Source organism: Calonectris borealis, chromosome 13 (assembly GCF_964195595.1).
Source record: "Calonectris borealis chromosome 13, bCalBor7.hap1.2, whole genome shotgun sequence".
Classification (NCBI taxonomy): Eukaryota; Metazoa; Chordata; class Aves; order Procellariiformes; family Procellariidae; genus Calonectris; species Calonectris borealis.
In genome coordinates this window covers 24,558,701-24,575,861 of record NC_134324.1, presented here as the reverse complement: position 1 = coordinate 24,575,861, position 17,161 = coordinate 24,558,701, and positions in this window count along the sequence as shown.

The window sequence follows — 17,161 nt, the reverse complement described above, 5'->3', positions numbered from 1 at the left end:
AATAAAGGTTCAGAAGAAAACTGGGTTTTGTGTAGAACAATGTTGGGGTGGGTGAAGAGGGAAGGGACATTTAAAGGTTCAGATTTAAACACAACAACTCAGATGCTTAATTCCCAGCTGAGCCCAGAAAAAAACCCCAAGTTTAAAGACGGTTCCTCCGAGCCTGCTCTTAACCAGATCCACCACAGAGGGATGCTGTGCTCTGCGTTTCCATTAGCTGTCTTGCGAGCTTGCCAGGAGCCAGGCCAGTGTTATGTGGCTGTTGAGTACCCGTGTTGTAACACCCGGGGTTTGGAGAGAAGGGTCTCTGACATTGCCTTGCCTTGCTCTCAAGCAGCAATCGCAGGTCCTGGCATTGCATAGGAAGGCACTCGGAGGCCCCAGGTGCACACAGAAAGGCACCTGGAGGCCCCTGGGCTGTGCAGAATGGCGTGCGGAGGCTCCTTGAATGTGCAGAGGGGCACTCGGAGGCCCCTGGGGCACTTCAACAATTTCTGCAGCTTCCAGTAAAAGCAGGATCAGTCCGGCTGCTCCCGGTGCTGCTGTGCATCCTCCTCCGGCTGGGCTGGGATGTCCAGGGCTGCACTGGGCGGGATAGAGGGTCCAAGGAAGGGGTTGGATTTTTCTTCTTCTTGCAAAACAGTGTCTAAAGTGAAGCAGCAGAATCTGACAGGCGCACATGAGGCATTTATTTCTCTCTGTGGTGGGAGCACCCACTTCCTTCAAATGACCTTGACTTCCCTTGGGAAATGAGGGTGAAGGCACTCTGCTCCTTTTGGGAATCTCAGGGCCCTGGTGCCAGGGGGCAAGACCCTGCTGTGCCCAGGGTGGGAAAGGAGTTTCCTGAGGGAGCAGGCGAGGGTTGGGATGGTGCTGGGAGACTGTTCCTGCTTCCTAGGTTGGATTTGTAACCCCCTCCTGAGATGTAGGACGGGCGCACCATGCACCTTCAGAGCAGTGACATATCCTTCCTGGAGCTGTGGCTGCATTTGGGGAAAACAACTACAAAAGCCTGTTTAGAAGCCCTGCAGGCAGAAATGTCGCCTGGAGCCTCCCTGGGCAGATCTCCCTGGCAGGGCTGGTAGCAAGGGCAGGAGATGCGGGGCAGAGGAGAGAAGCAACTGCTTGCCCTCTCTGGGGAGCATGGAGAAAAGTTTGTGAAGTTTATTCATGTGCTTTGGAAGCAAACGTGTTTGATTAGTACTTTTGACACTAAGCTGAGTAAGTGCAGAGGGAAGCTGGGTTGTTTTCTCCACTTGCATTGCAGCCTGTCCTGGGGACGGAGGTGCTGGCAGTGTTTGGAGAAAGCCTCCCTGCATTTTGGGTGCTCTGCACCCTTGCTGGGGGCTTCCCAGCCACGCTCTCCCATGATTAGCAACTTGTGCATGTGGAGCAGGAGCCACTGTGTCCCCAGAGGGGTTACTGGGGAGGAAGCCTCTGGAAAGGTCACTCCAGACCTGGTTCCTGTGCCTGAGCTCCAATCCCTCCGTTGAGCAGCTGCTGGGGGAGACTGGGACTCCCAGTTAGAGCAGTGGAGAGCATGGGTACTTGAAGTAGTATATCAGGCAACAAACTTTCACCTGAAAGTTAGAAACCTCTTTGCAAATTGGATGTGTCTGCCTACACATATAAATAGATGTAGATATTTAAAAATAGATCTCTGCTGCCCCAGTGAGCAGGGCCAAGGATCACCCAGATGGGACATATAGCTCGCCAAACCCGGTGCTGGGAGTGCTGCGCTTGTGGTGGGTCAAAGCCGTGGTTGGCAGTGTGGCTGCAGCAAGGGCTTTGCCACAAGGTGCCTGGGGACCCATGTCCCAGCCTGGAGCATGTGCTATGGTCAGGGTTTGTTGCCTGGTGGTGCAAAGTTGCCAATGTCAGCCTAGCCTTGCTAGGGAAATGCCAGCTCCCTTCCAGGTGGGTTTTCTGTGCCGGCTCCCTTCCTTGGGCGGCTCAGTGAAGCGCTGGCTGTGGCTTTAGAATTAAGGAAGAGGCAGATGTTTGCTTTGCAATCAGCCATTTTATTCACGCTCTTTCATGCCATCATCTCTGCCATGCTGGGGAGGCTATCGCTAGATCTGGGACTGCGCTTCCCTCCAAAGTGGCCAATATTGGTAAATGAAATGCTGGCTCAGTCTCTTCAGCCAGACCAGGGGAGCCTGGCTGGGCACAGGGGGAGAACAATCCCTGGGGAGAGGGGCTGAAGCCTGGGGACAGGGTTGCATCGCCTGTCCAGTGGGGACGGCAGGGACGGGGCCAGTCTGGGTGAGCTCTGCAGCCTGGCTTGTCCCTCTGTCCTCGCTGCCCCAGGGTGCAGAGGAGGCTCCCGAGGAGGCATCGGGGTCGCTGTGTGCCAGGAGCTGCAGCTCCCTGGCAGGCGGGGGCAGAGCCATTTCATCCCTCCCCGTATGCCCGGGTGCCCGGGGCGCAGGGCTGGTGCTCACTGGAGAGATCTGGCTTTGGGTGCTCTGCTATCGCCAGTGAAGCTCTCGAGGACTTGGTTATTGCTTTTGGGGTGAGCCGGGGGGCAGGATGGCTCCACGGCCACCCATGTCCTGCTGCTGACCCTCTTCCCTGCGTGACCGGCCTTGGGGACAGCCGGGGAGGGGAACAGGGTGGAGATGCCACGGCTGGCACCTTGGTTCCCCCAGTGGCCCCCAGTGAGGGGGGAGTCAAAGCTAAACCCCAATGTGGCTTTGGGGGCCTGAGCACCCCATACCTAGAGGGGCAGGAGGGCCCAGAGGGGATCCCATGCTGCCTGCCTGGGAACACGGTGATCCCGGGAGTGTCTGCAAGGACCCCATCACTGACATGTTTGGTGGGGGGCTGTTTTCGGGGCCATGCAATGGGTGCAGGGCGCTGCTCTGCAGAGGCAGTGGCTGGAGCGCTCTCTCCTCATGGGAAAGGCCACCCGGCTTGGACTTTACCTGTGCGCTTGGACTTGATCTGTGCAGGAGCACAGATAAACCTGAGCTCCAGCGTGGGGCAGCCCTCGGGGACATCTCATGGTCCTTTTGCTCCCTGAGATGGTTTGGGAAGCTGTCCCCCTTTGTTAAAGGTGCAGGTGTGAGCAGGTGCCCGTGCTTGCCCTGCAGTCCCCACGAGGCGGAGGAGTTTTGCCATCAACACCCTGCATTTTATAGCGATGTTGGGAATGCTTTCGGCAGGCCTGGCTGTCACTGAACCGCTCTCAGGTCCCGGTGGGGACGGTACAGCACCCGGTTAGCGGCAGCCCCGCTGTCAGTGCGGGAAGGGAAGCCCCGGGCTTGGCTGGCACTGGGCTCTGGGGCTGCTGGAGCTGTGGGCAGCAGGAGACTTGTTTCCAATTCCAGTTAGAGATACAAAGAATGGCTTTTTTTCTGCTGAGACTCTGTCTGAAGGAGCAGGGGCTGGGCTTCAGCTTTGTCTCCCTCCAGGGGCTGCTGCAGAAGCGGGGGGCTGTGTCTGCCGGCTTGCTTAGCTCCCTGCAGCCCTCACCAGGAGCTGCACCCAGGAGGAGCCGAACGGCAGCCGGGCATGGCGGCATGTGCTGGGCTGCTTTTCTTCTTGGAAATAAAAACTGCAGCAAGCCACAACTGAGACAAGGCGATATTTGATTTATTCACTGCATTGTTTATTTAACTGCTGCTAACAGCTCTCAGAAAGAGGCATCCTTCCCTTAGCTCCCCAAGTCCTTGTCTTCTGCAGCAAGCTCTTGTTAGCAACCAGGCTGTCAGGTTATCCAGCTTGCCTCTCCGACGGGCCACAGCAGGTCCCCCAGACGTGCGTGGACAATGTGGTTGCTGCAGGAGAACCCCGTAATGACCCACCAGGCCAGAGCAGCGGGGTCCCAGCTGCCAGGCATGGCTGGCGCCAACTCCTCACAATTTGGTTGAGGCTTGGGATGGGTGCAGGTCTGCCCGGTTATGGGGCAGGCTGTTGCTATGGGGCAAGGTGGTGGTGACTGGCATTCCCCACCTGTTGTGGGAGTCCTTTTTGCGGAGATGCTCCCCTGGAACTAAGCTGGCGCTGCAGAGGTCTGGGTAAAATGCTGCTATGGGGCCACCACCCGCAGACCCACTGGCAGAACGGCCGTGGGTTTTGCAGCCAAAGCTCTCCCAGCCTGACTGCAGAAGGGCTGGGCCAAACCAAGTCTAGCACGGCACAGTTGCCGGCGTGATTGCCCTCCTGGATGCGGCTGGAGCTGCTGGCAGCAGGGGGATGGCTTCCCTCCAGAGCAGAGCTGTGGGCCGGGGAAGACGGGTGTTTTCGGGCTCGCTTTGCCCGCTGCCATCGCAGCAATGGTGCTGAGCACCCTGGGGCCAGGGCAGTGCCACGGGAGGTCGCTCTGCCACCGCCGTTTGGCGTCCCCGGCCCCTGCCCTGCAGGGCTGCAGCTGTTCCCGCTGCACGGAGCCAGAGTACACTGTGTTCACCCAGAGTCCTTGATTAAACAAAATGTTTATGCATGCCTCTGCTCCGACGAACATCTTGGCTGGCTTGCATGAAGCCTGCTCTCCGCCATGGCTCCAGCTGCTCCAGAGCACAAGCCCCAGCTGCCGGGAGGTTTTGGGAAAGGTCTGTGTGATGCTAACTTAGGAGCCTGCTGGCCTTCTCTGGATGGTCCCCACTCCAGGAACCCCCACCCTCGGTCCTTGCACCCCCAGCTCTGCTATGAGGGGCTTTGGCTGCCGGGGGAGATGGCTGCCATGCAACCCCTTGGTGCCAAGGGGAGCTGCGGGCCCCTTTGAGGGGCTGCGGGGGGGGCACGCTTTGCTACTTTACCCCTGGGGGGGGGTGACACCCACTCCATGAATCCGCTACCCCTTTCCCACTTGAGCAGGGCTTTGGGGTGCATCTCGAGATTTCAGGAACAGCTAAGACATTTCCTGGGCTCCAGGGTGTCTCTGGCAGTGCAGAACATTGTTCCTGACGCTATACCTTGTCAACATCCTCCTGGTGACCACCCGCTCATCAGGACCATGTACAACACCATGGGGTAGGGTGGGCCATTTTCAGCACCAGCCAGGGCAATGGCAGGGCTAACACTAGTTTCCAGGGCTGGCCTGCTTGCAGCTCCGTGTCCCCTATCCTGCCCAGCCAGCATCATCCAGGATGTGCCCGCTTCCTTCCCTGCCCGAGGGGACTCTCCGTGCCAGTTCTGCACACCTGAAGTTAACCGGGGACAGGCTGGCCCCGCTGGCCTGTGTAATCTCTCAAGCAGCGTGTGGCCGCCCGGTCCGTGCCTGCACAGCCCTCAGCCAGGTGTGCCATCATCGTATTCATGGTGTTGCTCCTGCTGATACCTCCAAACCCCTCAGAGTGAGTGGGGTAACTCCCCCCCCAAGCCGTTTCTCCTATGGAGAAGGAGCAGCATGCCTTGGGCAAGGGGGCCCAGCATATTGAGGTCATTTACAACCCTGCCAGGTGAAACCAAAGCCAAACACCAAAGAGAGGTGTTTGGAAGTTTATGGGGAGCTCTGGGCGCAGATGTGACTTGGGGATGGGTACTGGAGCTGGGATCTGATCCGTGAAGCCGAGTTGAACAGTGCCTTGGAGACTGGCACTATCCGTGGTTGTGTACATGCTAAGGGCGTGCTGGGAGAGTCACAAGAGATGGAGCATCCCAGCGTGCAGAGTTAACAGCCTAATAACACAGCTAGGGATGGGCAGGCAGAGAGGCTGGAAGAAACTGGTGGGATCGGTGCTAAAATCTCGATTTTTTGCCTGGTAGTTGGGTGACGGGTACCTAGCAAGAGAGACCAGCCCGGTGTGTAGCCAGCCCTGCGAGGAGCGGGGAGAAGGGGTCTGCAGGACTGAGACAGGGCCAACTGTGAAGCTCAGGGCTCAGTGCCTTGAATTCTGGAGGCCAGAAAGGAGGAGAAAATGCTGATGGCCATCAGGTGCTGATGGCCACTTTGATGATGACAGCCCCGCACCGGACTCCCAGCCATGACTCGCTGCCTGGGGCAGGCTGCAAGATTCTTTCCCAAGAGCACCGGCTTTCAGCAGAGCCGGTTGCCCAAGCGGCTTGTGTGCCCCTGCCAAGCCATGTGCTGTGGCCTTGCGAAACGGTGTTGATAAACACTCCAGGGCATGCCAAGTCCTGCGAGACGACAGCTGATGTGCTTGGGCTGCAGGGAGTGCCCGCACGGTGAGAGGAATTTTCCACTCCTCTCCAGCAAGCGTGTCTGACCCTGCTGGGGGACTGGCCCCAGCAAGGCAAAGACTTATTTGCTGGTGTCCCAGCTAACCCTGTCTGGCCCTATAAACTCCGCCATGCAAGGGCTGTCCTGGGCATAAGTCAAGGCAAGGGGTGGTTGGGTTGCCTGGGGCATGGTGGCACCCTGCAGGGCTGGGCTGGGCTGCCACCATTCCCAAGGCGACCCAGCCACCCCCATCTCACCATAGGGCCATTCTTGTGTCCTGGCGATGAACTACCCATTAGCTTTCCCTTTCCAAGCACGTGGGCCGAGCTGGATCGAGCCTTCCGCTGGTCCGGTCCCTGTCCCAGGGACTTGCTTTTCAGCAACGCTGGTCCTGGGGGGCACTGGGTGACCCTTGCCAGAGCCCTCGAGGCTGCCTAGGTCAGCTTGCCCTGCTGTGTCTTCTGGCATATTGGAAACGTCTCAAAGACAGGCAGGTTTGTAGCATAAAAAGGGTGTGCTCCATCATGTGCTGGCTGATGTATGGTAATTAGCATGCTAAAACCCAATTTAATTTGACCAGCTAATGTTCTGGAGCTGCAGCTCGCTTTGTCTGTCTTGTGATCCCACTGTGCTCTCAACAGACGCATATAAAGCTCTCAATAAATGAAGGCTGAGCTTTCTCCAGGGGCTGGTCCGGTACTGGGGAGGGTCGTGCCAGGCGGTGCAGACGACATGCCACGCATGTCCTTGGGTGACTCCTCTTCCCCATCTCAGCCTGGCATGTGCTGCACCCCACAGCCCTGGCACCTGCAGGGGATGGGTATTTCAAACCCTGACATCACACATGGCTTTCCACAAAGTGTCCCCAAGGGGCCAGGACCGTGCTGATGAAGGAGGAGTGTAAAGGGCATTTGGAAAGTCTGTGTGACCCTGCCGATAGCCATGAGCAAGCATGGCATCCACAGCTGCCTGGGCAGCAGGAAAATCCAATTATTTTGGGCAACATTTGTAAATCAGCAGCAGCTGATCTCTGGCACAACACGACCCTTTCCAAAGGCCTTCTTCCCCACACCCTCCTGTGGAAAGCCACCAGCATGAGGATGCACATGAACCCGGGACAGCTGGGGTGGCCCGTGCTCCCAATAGCAGCAAACCCTGGAGTAGCGTGGGGCTCTCCTCCCTGTGTCCCCCAGGCCGCTTTTGGGACACCGCTGCAATATATTTTCCAGTGCTTTGGCCAGCTTGATTTAAAGTGACCTAAGTGGCAGAGATCCTGGTCATTCTCTTGGGAAAGTGTTTCAGAGCCTGATGTGAAGCCCTTGTGTTTGCTGCTGGGCTCTGTCGGCACCGCTTGGTTTGCTGCAGATGCAGCGCAGGGAGTTAACCCTTGGGCGATCGATGTGTGTGGGTGATTGGTATTTGTCGCTACATGAAACTGTCCCATGGAGGCATTTCTGCTTTCTCTCAGGTACCGGGGTGGGGCACGTGCTCCCATTCAGCAGGCTGCGGGATGACCTCGTGCTTCTGGAGCGCAGTGACTGCCCCGCAGGAGCTGTAGATCTGCTTGGTCGGGGCCGGGGGTTTCCTCAGAGACTCGTTGCTCCAGCAGGGACCTGCCTGCGAAAGGCATGGCTTGAGTTCCTCCTCCATCAATGGGCAAAGGAGCCAAACGTCAGCCAACGCCTGGAGAGAGAAGACATAGGGCAATCACAGGTCTCCTGTTGTAGATAGGACGCTGGGGGCGAGGGCTCTGGGATAACTCTGCTTTCCGCCCTTTTTTCCTTCCGTTCCTCCTTCCTTCCTTCCGCTCTCCCTCTTGCTTTCTCTCTCTCCTTCTCTTTCGCTTCCTCTTTCTGTTTCTCTTTCCTCCCTTTCTTCCTCTCTTTTGCTGCCTCCTGGGCATGCCCCTACTGCCACCCTGGTGCCCCTGTGCCCATCCCTCTGGCATCTGGGCTGGCAGCGGCAGAGCTGCAGAGATGGTGTGACACACCTGCCTGCGGGGAGTCCTCCAGCAAAGCCCCAGCGCATGAGAGGGACCCGTGCCCAGGGCAAACACCGTTACACCATCAGCTGGGGGGGGCCGTTCTCCCCGTGTCCCCTGTCGCTGGGGCTGAGGTCCCTGCGTGGGGTGGACAAGGTGGGCAGGGAGCAGATGTGCATGCCTGGGAAGGCACCGCTGATGTGTCAGCTATATATAACTGCACTCGCGATGTGTTGTGGCTGTGCTGACCTAAGGACACAGGTGGATCATGGTTTTAATGTAGAGTAATCGCTATTATTACCAAGCTGGTATTATAGGGGAACAAGTCAAGCTTTGGGCAGACCACCTCCTCTCCTGTGTTGTGCCCACAGGGCATCCTGTGGCCCATGGGGAGTGGAGGTGGGACAGCATGGCAAGTTCCTGCCAGCAAAGGCAGGCACGGAGGCAGACCTGGCTTCCATGAAGGGTGTCTGGCAGGGCAGGAGAAGCCCTTTGTGCTTCCTTTCTCCCTGTCTTGGCTCAAACCATGTGCTCCCCCTGCAAGCTAGAGCCACCCTGGGGCTGCTCCCCTCTGCGTTACCCATGGCAATGTTGGCAGAGCTGGGATGGCATCTTCGCTGTGGCCTCAGAGAGGAGGTGGTGGAGGAGGAAGGAAAGTTTCCTTCGCTTCTGTGCAAAAAAGACTGGCAATCCCTCAAAGCCAGATTTTCCCACCAGGTAGAAACAATTCCCAATTCACAGGTTTCCCCCAGGGCTCCCTTGTTCTCAAGTGCCATCACCTGGAATGCCTTGGCAGGGCACCCGCCTATTGCCTGCTCTGCGTCTCACCCACAGGATGAATAAAAATGATTAATTGGGGTTTTACTGCATGGTCAAGGGACTGCAGTAGTTACAGGATCCAGGCAGTGTCACAGCGCTCACAGCCCAGGGTTGCTCATACCATTTTGCACCCGGCTGTTCCCCGCGCACCACGTGCGATGGCTGTGCCAGCTGTGCTGCTGTGAGGGAGCAGCACCGACGCTTGCTCTGACACTGGTGGCAGATCAGGCTCCCCCATCTCTTCCCAAGTCCCTGCAGGCTCAAGACTGGTGGGTGCTGGATCGGGGCATGGTGGGAGTCAGACCCTTGCCAAGACAGCAGCATGGTGACGGGGATGCACTCGCTGAGGGTCCTGCTGGGAGCATTCCCTGGGAAAGGGCATGTGCTGGGGCCTGATGCTGCGTGGGGAACCTGGTCTTTGGATGGAGATAGGGCAAGAGAAAGGGGGAATGTGTGGTTTGCTCGTGGCAGCAGATGGCTGGGAACAGAGGAGAGGCTACTTTCTCCTCTCGCCCCCAGTTCCCGGCATTGTGGCTTGTGCATGCAGGCAGAGGCAAGGGCAGGCAGCGGGGCACTTGGTGCCTGCACATTCTCTACTGGGGAGAGACAGAGCTTGGGCAAAAGGCATCAGAAGAGGCAGCAGGTCCTGTCCTGCCCCTGGATACTTGGGACATGGTGTTCTTTCTGAGCAATGATAAGGACAATCAATAATAAAAACAGGCAGCTGGGACGCAAGCCCGGCCTCCAGCCAGTGACCTTCAGGAGCTGGGTTACTGGAGCAAGCGCAGGCGTTCTTGGCAGTGGCGAGAGCAGTGCCTCGTCGGGAGAAAGCGGAGAGTAAACACTGCTGCTGGACGTGCGCGGTGGGGCGTGTGGCGAGCGCTGCCCGAATGCGCGGCTGGCAGCCCCACGGCAACACCCCTGGGTGCGCAGTCCTTCACACCTTCGGGTAGCTGCCCCTGCGCGGATGCTGCTGCAGCGGCTCACGCACATGCATGCACACACTGTGCACCTCGATAAAGAGCTAGGACGGTAACGAAGCTCCCACGGACACACAGGGATGCGTGTGCTTGTTACCCTGCTGACAGCACTGGCGAGCAGGCAGGCAGCGCACCAAGCACATGCGCTCGGGGGGAGACACGGCCAGCCAAGCCTCCGGAGTAACCCTGAGCACTTACATAACAATTTGCATTTACAAACCACTGCACAAACATGACCCACTCGCCAGGAACACAGCTGATCTCAGCAAGATCCTGATAAAGCAAAAAAAAAACCCAACCCAGCTCCTCGACCCAGCTGGTCGGGACTGTTTGGGTCTTGTGACGTGGGAAGGTTTGCAATGCCCTCGCCAAGCAGCGGTGCATAACAGCCTGGAAGGTTCGAGCTGTCTGAGGGCTGACGTGGGCGTCTGTCCTGCAGCAGGTTCTGGCTCTTTCCGAGCTTCTTGGAGCTGCAACGAAGCTCAGGGTTTTGCAGTTTTCCAGGGGAAAAAGGGCTGCGGGGCCACATGCGGTACCACCGCCTCTTCCTGCCCCAGGAGGAGAGAGTCCTGCCCCACCAGGATGAAATGACCTTTTTTGGGGGGCTGCAATCAGAGGACCCCAACCTCAGGCCGGACTCTCACTGCCTGATGAAGATACAGGCTGTTTCTTTCTTTGCTGCCCAAAGAGCGCTTCCTTCTCCTGAATGCGGCCACGGCAAGGGGTTCAGGATGTGCTATTTCATGTCATGTCCTCTGTTTTGGGGACAGGGCAGCATCACCCCCATCAGTACTCTCAGTGGAGAGGCTCCGGCCACGGCAGCGGTGCACCACAGTGCTGGTGGGCACCGTGTCCCTCACACTGTTCTCTCCCACTTAGGTTCCTGTGGGGGCTGGTCCTTGTCCCAAGCCTGAACGTGACACTGGCTGACCCCAGCCCTGCTGGCCCCATCTGGCGGTTCCTCACTGCCACAGCCATGTTTGACCCTCTCTGGGCATCCCAAGCCCTGCACATCTGCCCAGGTCCCGTCCCACCAGCTTCCCTCAAGCAGCTGTCCCTCCCTGCCTCCGCACCCGCACCTTGCCCTGGGCTGCAGCAGGACCAGTGCAGGACCCCCAGTCCTGCTAGTACCACATGGAGGATCTCCCTTGGTTGGGCTTTGGAGAGGTGAAGGCTGTTGTTGGCATGGTCGGGAAGACGTGGGCATCACGGCTCCCTCGGGGGAAGGCTGACTCTTGCATGCCACGGCTGTGTGTGAGAAGAGGCACTCTCTCTTGCGTGCAGCACAGGGCAGCTGATGCTCCAAGGCATGTACTTTCCCCGTCTGGTTTGGGAAGCCCTTCTCCTTTCTCCTTCCTCCTTCCACCTCCCGCCCTGCGCATCTCTCCTCTTTCTCTGGGCACACGAAGCAAGTCACCTGCTCCAGCCCTTTGAAAGTGTCTGCAGCAAAGACCAACCAAGAAAAGCCTAAAAATAGCCTAGAAATAGTGGAGGGGAAAAAAAAAGGGGGTCTATCACTCAGCAAACAGCAGAACCAGTCGCTGCATGGCAAAAACGAGAGAGGAACTGGGAGTTGAAAATAACATCCGCTCTCAGGGAGCCAGCCTGGGCCACCGACTTCCCAGCTTTCTGCAGGCAGTCTGCCTACGTGGGCAGACCGTGCTCGTGAGAACCGTGTTCCTGCACTGTGTCTGAACACTGCACCCCGCTGAGCTCCCATCTGGGGGAGCGCGGGGATGCGGGGATCCATCCCAGTGTCAGCTGGATGCTCTCCATCGCTGCGAGGACAGCTGCCCGTGCCCCCAGGGAGCCGTTCCCCTGCGGGGAGTGGCAGGACGGGGTTAGTCCCGATACGCCAGTTTGGTGAACTGAACACAAGCTTGGGCTACTGGGTTTCCAGCAGCTGCTGGCGTGGAGAGCAGGGATGTGGCCGGGGAAGCCTGGGAGAAGACATCAGGGTGAGGGGAGCCAGGCTGTGCATGTCCCCTTCCCAGGCCTGTCCCAGCCACGGCTTGTGGGCTCCTTGTGTAGCAGTAATGGGAACAGCCTGTTCACCGCTACTGCAGCCTGAGCCTAATCTAGAGGATCTGGTGCTGCCTTGCGAGGTTTCCTTGCGGGAACGGGCAGCTTTTCATAGCAACTGGGGGAACCAGCCCCTCGCAGCCCATTCATAGCTGGCAGGCGTGCAGGCTTTTGGATGCCTGTGGCTTTTCCTTGGAAGGCACTGGAGGCGATCAGGAAGAAGAGTTATATAAAAGCTCATTTACAGAATCCGGTCAAGTGGATCCGGCAAATGCCCAGCACATCCTGACCCTCCTTTGGCTCTCCGGCCACCACAGCGTGCAAAGGCCAGTTCCCTGGAGTAGGGAGCAGCCTGCTTAAGGTGGCCAAGAGCTTTGCTGGGCCCTCCCCACGATAGAGAGCAGAGAAGCCAAGTGCTTCTGATATCAGGAGTCTCTCCTCTGCTTGACCTCAAATGCACCTGCAGACCCGGAGTGGCGGAGGAGGCTCCTGGTGAGCCCAGCTGCAGCAGCGATGCCTTATCTCGCCCTGCATGCCATTGCTTTGCTCCTCCCACGGAGCAACACAGCGTGCAAAGCATTGAATAAATACCCTGGGCTCTGCTCCTCATCCCCCAGCACAATGGCAACTGCATCCCTTAGGAGGACCGCTATTTCTGATGTCCACATTGGGGACATTCCGCCTATGGGAAGCTCTTCCCAAGCTTGCAGGCAGCAGCCTGGGCAGCTCTTACTTCCCGCAGCCAGGACAGCCCACAGCACTGTGCATCTTGGCTTTCTCTTCGGCGGAGCATCATAGCTGGGAGCAAGGGGACTTGAGGCGGAAGAAATGGACTCCACAGGAGGCTAACCTCACCGCTTTTAAATCCTGCGGACTGGGTTTTCATTCCTGCCTTACGCTAGTTCAGCATCTGGCCCGTTCCTCTTGTCTCCCTGCCCGGGGCTCCTGAGGAGCTGGTGGAAGTCACGAGCAAACAGATAGCATGACGCGGTTTCTGCAGCGCTGGGCTGGGCAGCACGCAAGAACGGATGGAGGGCGCGCTGCTGGCATGGGGGAATGCAAAGCAGAGCTGGAGCCTGAGTTTGTCCCCAGAGCTGAAGCCTGAACTTGCCCTCATCTCAGGCAGGTTGAAAACAAGTCTGCCCTGAGACCACATGAAAGCGCACGAGCCTCTAGCTTTCATGCTGTCTCTGATCTTGCCTGTTCCCCAGCGTGCTTGGTGTGGAGCTGATGAGGTTGCACAGTTCCCCAGGACACCCTGTCCTACATGAAGGCAAACCACACTGGCTGCCGCAGAGCCTGCCCTCACCTTTAAAACCCTGCTGGGACGTGTCCCACTCCATTCCCTCCATTGCCTGAGTGATCCATGGGGCTTCCTTGGTCAGCCCCCCGGGGGTCTCCCCAGCCCCTGCCCGTGGGGAGGTTGGTGGGCAGCAGGAGAGGTGCATTGCTGGAATGTGGTGGCTCGCGAGCTGGATGCGGAGAGCGGGTGTTGTGCCAGCCCTGGGGCGGTTTTTAGAACCACGGTTTCACAGGTCGGTGGGCACCAGAGGGAGGAAGAGGACTTGTAAAACCACATAATTTTCCCAGGACTCACAGGGCTGCCTCGGGCCAGGCCACAAGCTCCCCATGCAGCTGGCCGAGCGCCGCGGGGCGAGCACACTGCCTGCCCTTGTGTGCCTCCTGCCTGGGCCACCGTCCGCCCCCCGCTCTGCCTCGTGCGCGGTGACTGCGGTCTGAGTCAAGGCGTGATGCCCGGTCACGCTGCGGCACCCCCCAGCCTCCTGCGGCTCTCTGGCCACCACGGCACACAGCGTGACCAAAGCAGGCAAAGCTTGGGAGGGCTGTGGGTGGGTGGTCAGCCTTGCTTTTGTCCTCAGCTGGGCGAGCCCCAGCCTGAACAAGTCTGCAGTATCCCCATCTCCGCGTCCACTTGGCTTCTGCTCCATCCCTGCTTGTCCTCTCTCCTGCTCAGCTTTGCTGGCCTCCCTCTCCTTCCAGAGCAGCCATGTCACTGCTTTCCTTCCCCACCTTACCCGGTCCAGCTCCCAGACAGGGCTGGAGCACACCCTGCTCCTCACCTGCTGCGTGGTCCCAGCCTGGGGGTATTTCATCTCCAGTGGCCCGGCACTGGGAGAGGGGTCTTGGCAGACTCCAGAGTGATGTGCCTGGCTCCTGGTCATCAGACACAGAATCAGCCCCCCACCACAATCCTTTGGACAGGGGCAAAACCTGTGCTAGCGATTTGGCCTCAGCCCAACCTTGCCTTCATCCCTGTAGTTGCTTGGAAGCTCCCAGTTGCTGCTGAGGACTGGGACCCTGTGTCACTGGTTGAGATGCTCCGACAGCTGAAAGGACACATGATGCAGCCCCAGTAAGGGATGTTGGTACCCAGCTGTGGAAAAACGCCCTTCCCTTTGATCAAGTAATGGTGTCCCCCTTTGTGGGGTGGGTTTTGTGCCACCTGAGGGGATGTCAGAGCTGTGAATCCCGGCCCCGGTTCAGACCCGGGTGCCCAGCCTGCAGGGCTGGGCAGCTCTGCTCCCAGTACTACCATTGCCATCAATTCAGCTGGGTGCAGAGGAGCAGAGCAGCCTTGGAGGGTCTCTCAGCATTGCTTATTTTCCCTTCGTGGCACAGAGCTCTACATGCCTCATGTCCTCACCTCCTGGTGGCTGGGAAACTGAGACACAGCACCATGCTGTGCCAGGGAGTGACACCCTCTTCGGACTCAGGTGCTGTCCTGGTCCCTGAGTGGTGACACCTGAGCACTGCAGCCCCAGCAGTCCCTCCTTGCCTTGGGAAATGTGGCTGTCTCTCCCCGGGAGAGGCACAGGCCACCCAAAGGTAACCCAAACCCACTTCGCATTGCTGCCCTTTGGCAAAGCCGTGCTGGCACGGTCCCCGGCAGACGGCTTGCCGTGGCCTTGCTGTCCTCTGCCCCAGTTCACAGCAGCTACGTGTAGGGCAGATAAGGGCTGTGCAGGGGGAGGACATGCTGCCGGCTTGCACAGCGGTGTTTAACCCTTGCCCCTTCCCCTCCGCTCCGTGCAGCCGGCGATGGCGGGGTGCACGGTGTAGCCCGGAGGCAGCCCTGACGCCGTGCCCATGGGGGTGCCCGGGCAGCACCCCTGAGCCCGCCGCGGGGCCGGGAGCATGGCCAGGAGGTGGCAGCAGCCCGTCACCGTGGTGCCAGGGCTGGGTGCCGGGCTGAGACCCCTGCAAAGAAGCATTCCCGCTGCTCTGGTCCCTTCTCTGGCAGCGAGGAGGGCACAGGGAGAGGAAGGCAGAGCTCCGTGCAGGGCTGCGAGGGCAGACGTGCTGGAGGGGGCTTCGGTGGCATGTTGTGGGATGAGGACCGGGGGATACGGCAGCTCTCTGCACGGCACCTCTCTGAGCAGGCACAGCTGGGCTGTGGTTTAAGCATCTTGCTGCCAGGCCCTGCAAGGCGTTGTGGTTTGAGGCAGCAGCGTGTGGAAGTCGGAAAGAACAAACTGTTCAGCCGCCAGCCCTTCCAGCTTCTGCTTTCGAAGTTATCTAACAGCCCAAACAAACAGAAAGCACTGGCTCAGCCACAGCTGGCTGGCCCAGCCCAGCAGTGCAGGGCAGGCACAGCCTGTCCCGTTCCCATTCCCACAGCCGAGCAAGCTGTGCTGGGTCGTTGCTTGCTGCTGCTCTCCGCGTGGTCGCCAAGGGGCTCTGCTCCCCCGTTCCCCACCATGGCTGTGCACCCCCTTCCAGTAAAATGCCACCGCAAATGCCACCTGGCAAAGTGCCGCTTCCCGGGCATCCCTCTCCGACGATGACCGGCAGTCACTTCTCCCTGCAGAGATGGACAACTTCTGCATCTTGGGAGGGGTTCCCTTGCACTCTGCTCAGTCCTGCTTGGCCACCGGCAAAAGGGATTGCTGCGCCGATGCCACGTGTTGAAATGCAAGGGCAGGGTGGAAGGACTGGCAATGCTGCGGCCAACCTGTGTGAGGAAGGAGAGCGCTGACCCACCACCCCTGGGTGCTTCAGTGCAACCCAAGGCTCTGGCGATGGGCACAGGCTGCTGGAGCCCGCAGCCTGGGAAGGACCCATGTGGTTCAGCCATGCATGGGGACAGGGAGAAGCGTCTGTGTCCCCAGACAAGCTGTGGGACCAAGAAGCTGCCAGCTTGAGGGCAGGAGGTGACTGCAAATGGTGCAGAGAGGGGGAAGCTGTGCCCAGAGCTGGGTAGCAGCGGAGAGCCTGGAGCAGGGTCCCACGGGTGGCCCTTCCAGCCCTGGCCTGTGACAGAAAGGGGAAACTGTGGGCTGTAACCAGCTCTGAAAAACAAGGCTGTGTTGTGGTGACTTGTCACAAGTGCCGAATTCACACGCGGGGGTGCAGGTGGGAGGGGGAAGTGGGAAAGGGGTGGGGAGCCCTGTTACGTAGAGCAAGTCCTCCAGCCTTCCTTCCTGCGGCTGTGGGCTGAGGGTATATAAACAGCTGAGCTATAATTATCTGGGGTTGGTGAGCAGCGAGCCCGAGCTCCCGGCTGCCACGGGCACGGCTGTGGGGCCGGCGGGCTCAGAGCTCCCCAGGCTGGCACCCACGCCCCAGGCAGGCTGCGCTGCGCTGCTGGGGAGGAAGGTATGGCCACCGGTTTGCTGCCTCTGCAACAGGAGTGACGGCGCTGCGGAGACCCCGAAGAGGACACAGAGGCTGTGTGGAAGGAAAAGTCCCCATGGAGGGGCCCGGAGGCTGCTGGGTGATTCTCCATGGGGCAGGAGGGCCCATCAGTTTACACCAGGCTGGTCCGGGACTGGTCCTCACCATTGCGTTTCCCATCCAAAATTGCCACCATTTGTGAAAGGCTGGTGCAGGGAGAAGGCACCTGCCTCTGCAGTCCTTTTTGTTTGCATTTTGACAATTTTGATCTGCCTTGTGAATGCTGCTCCGCTTCCCAGGGAAGCCCTTTGCTCCTGATGCTCCCAGCGGGGAGTGGGAAACGGGGGTGCACCAAAGATCCCGTCCCCCTCCCCAGTGGGGAAAGGAGTCTTCTTCTCCAGACCTCGGGTACCACATCAAGAGGTCCCTCAGGCAGCTTGAGTGAAAGCAGGAAATCAAGTTTGTTTGGTTAAAAAGAGCCTGGCAAGGGGAACACCCTGGGGGGGATGAGAGGAAGACCCCAGGGGGACGGAGTGCACCCTGCACCCTGGCCTACTCAGATGCCACAAATGAACCTCTGATTCAGACTGCAAAGTC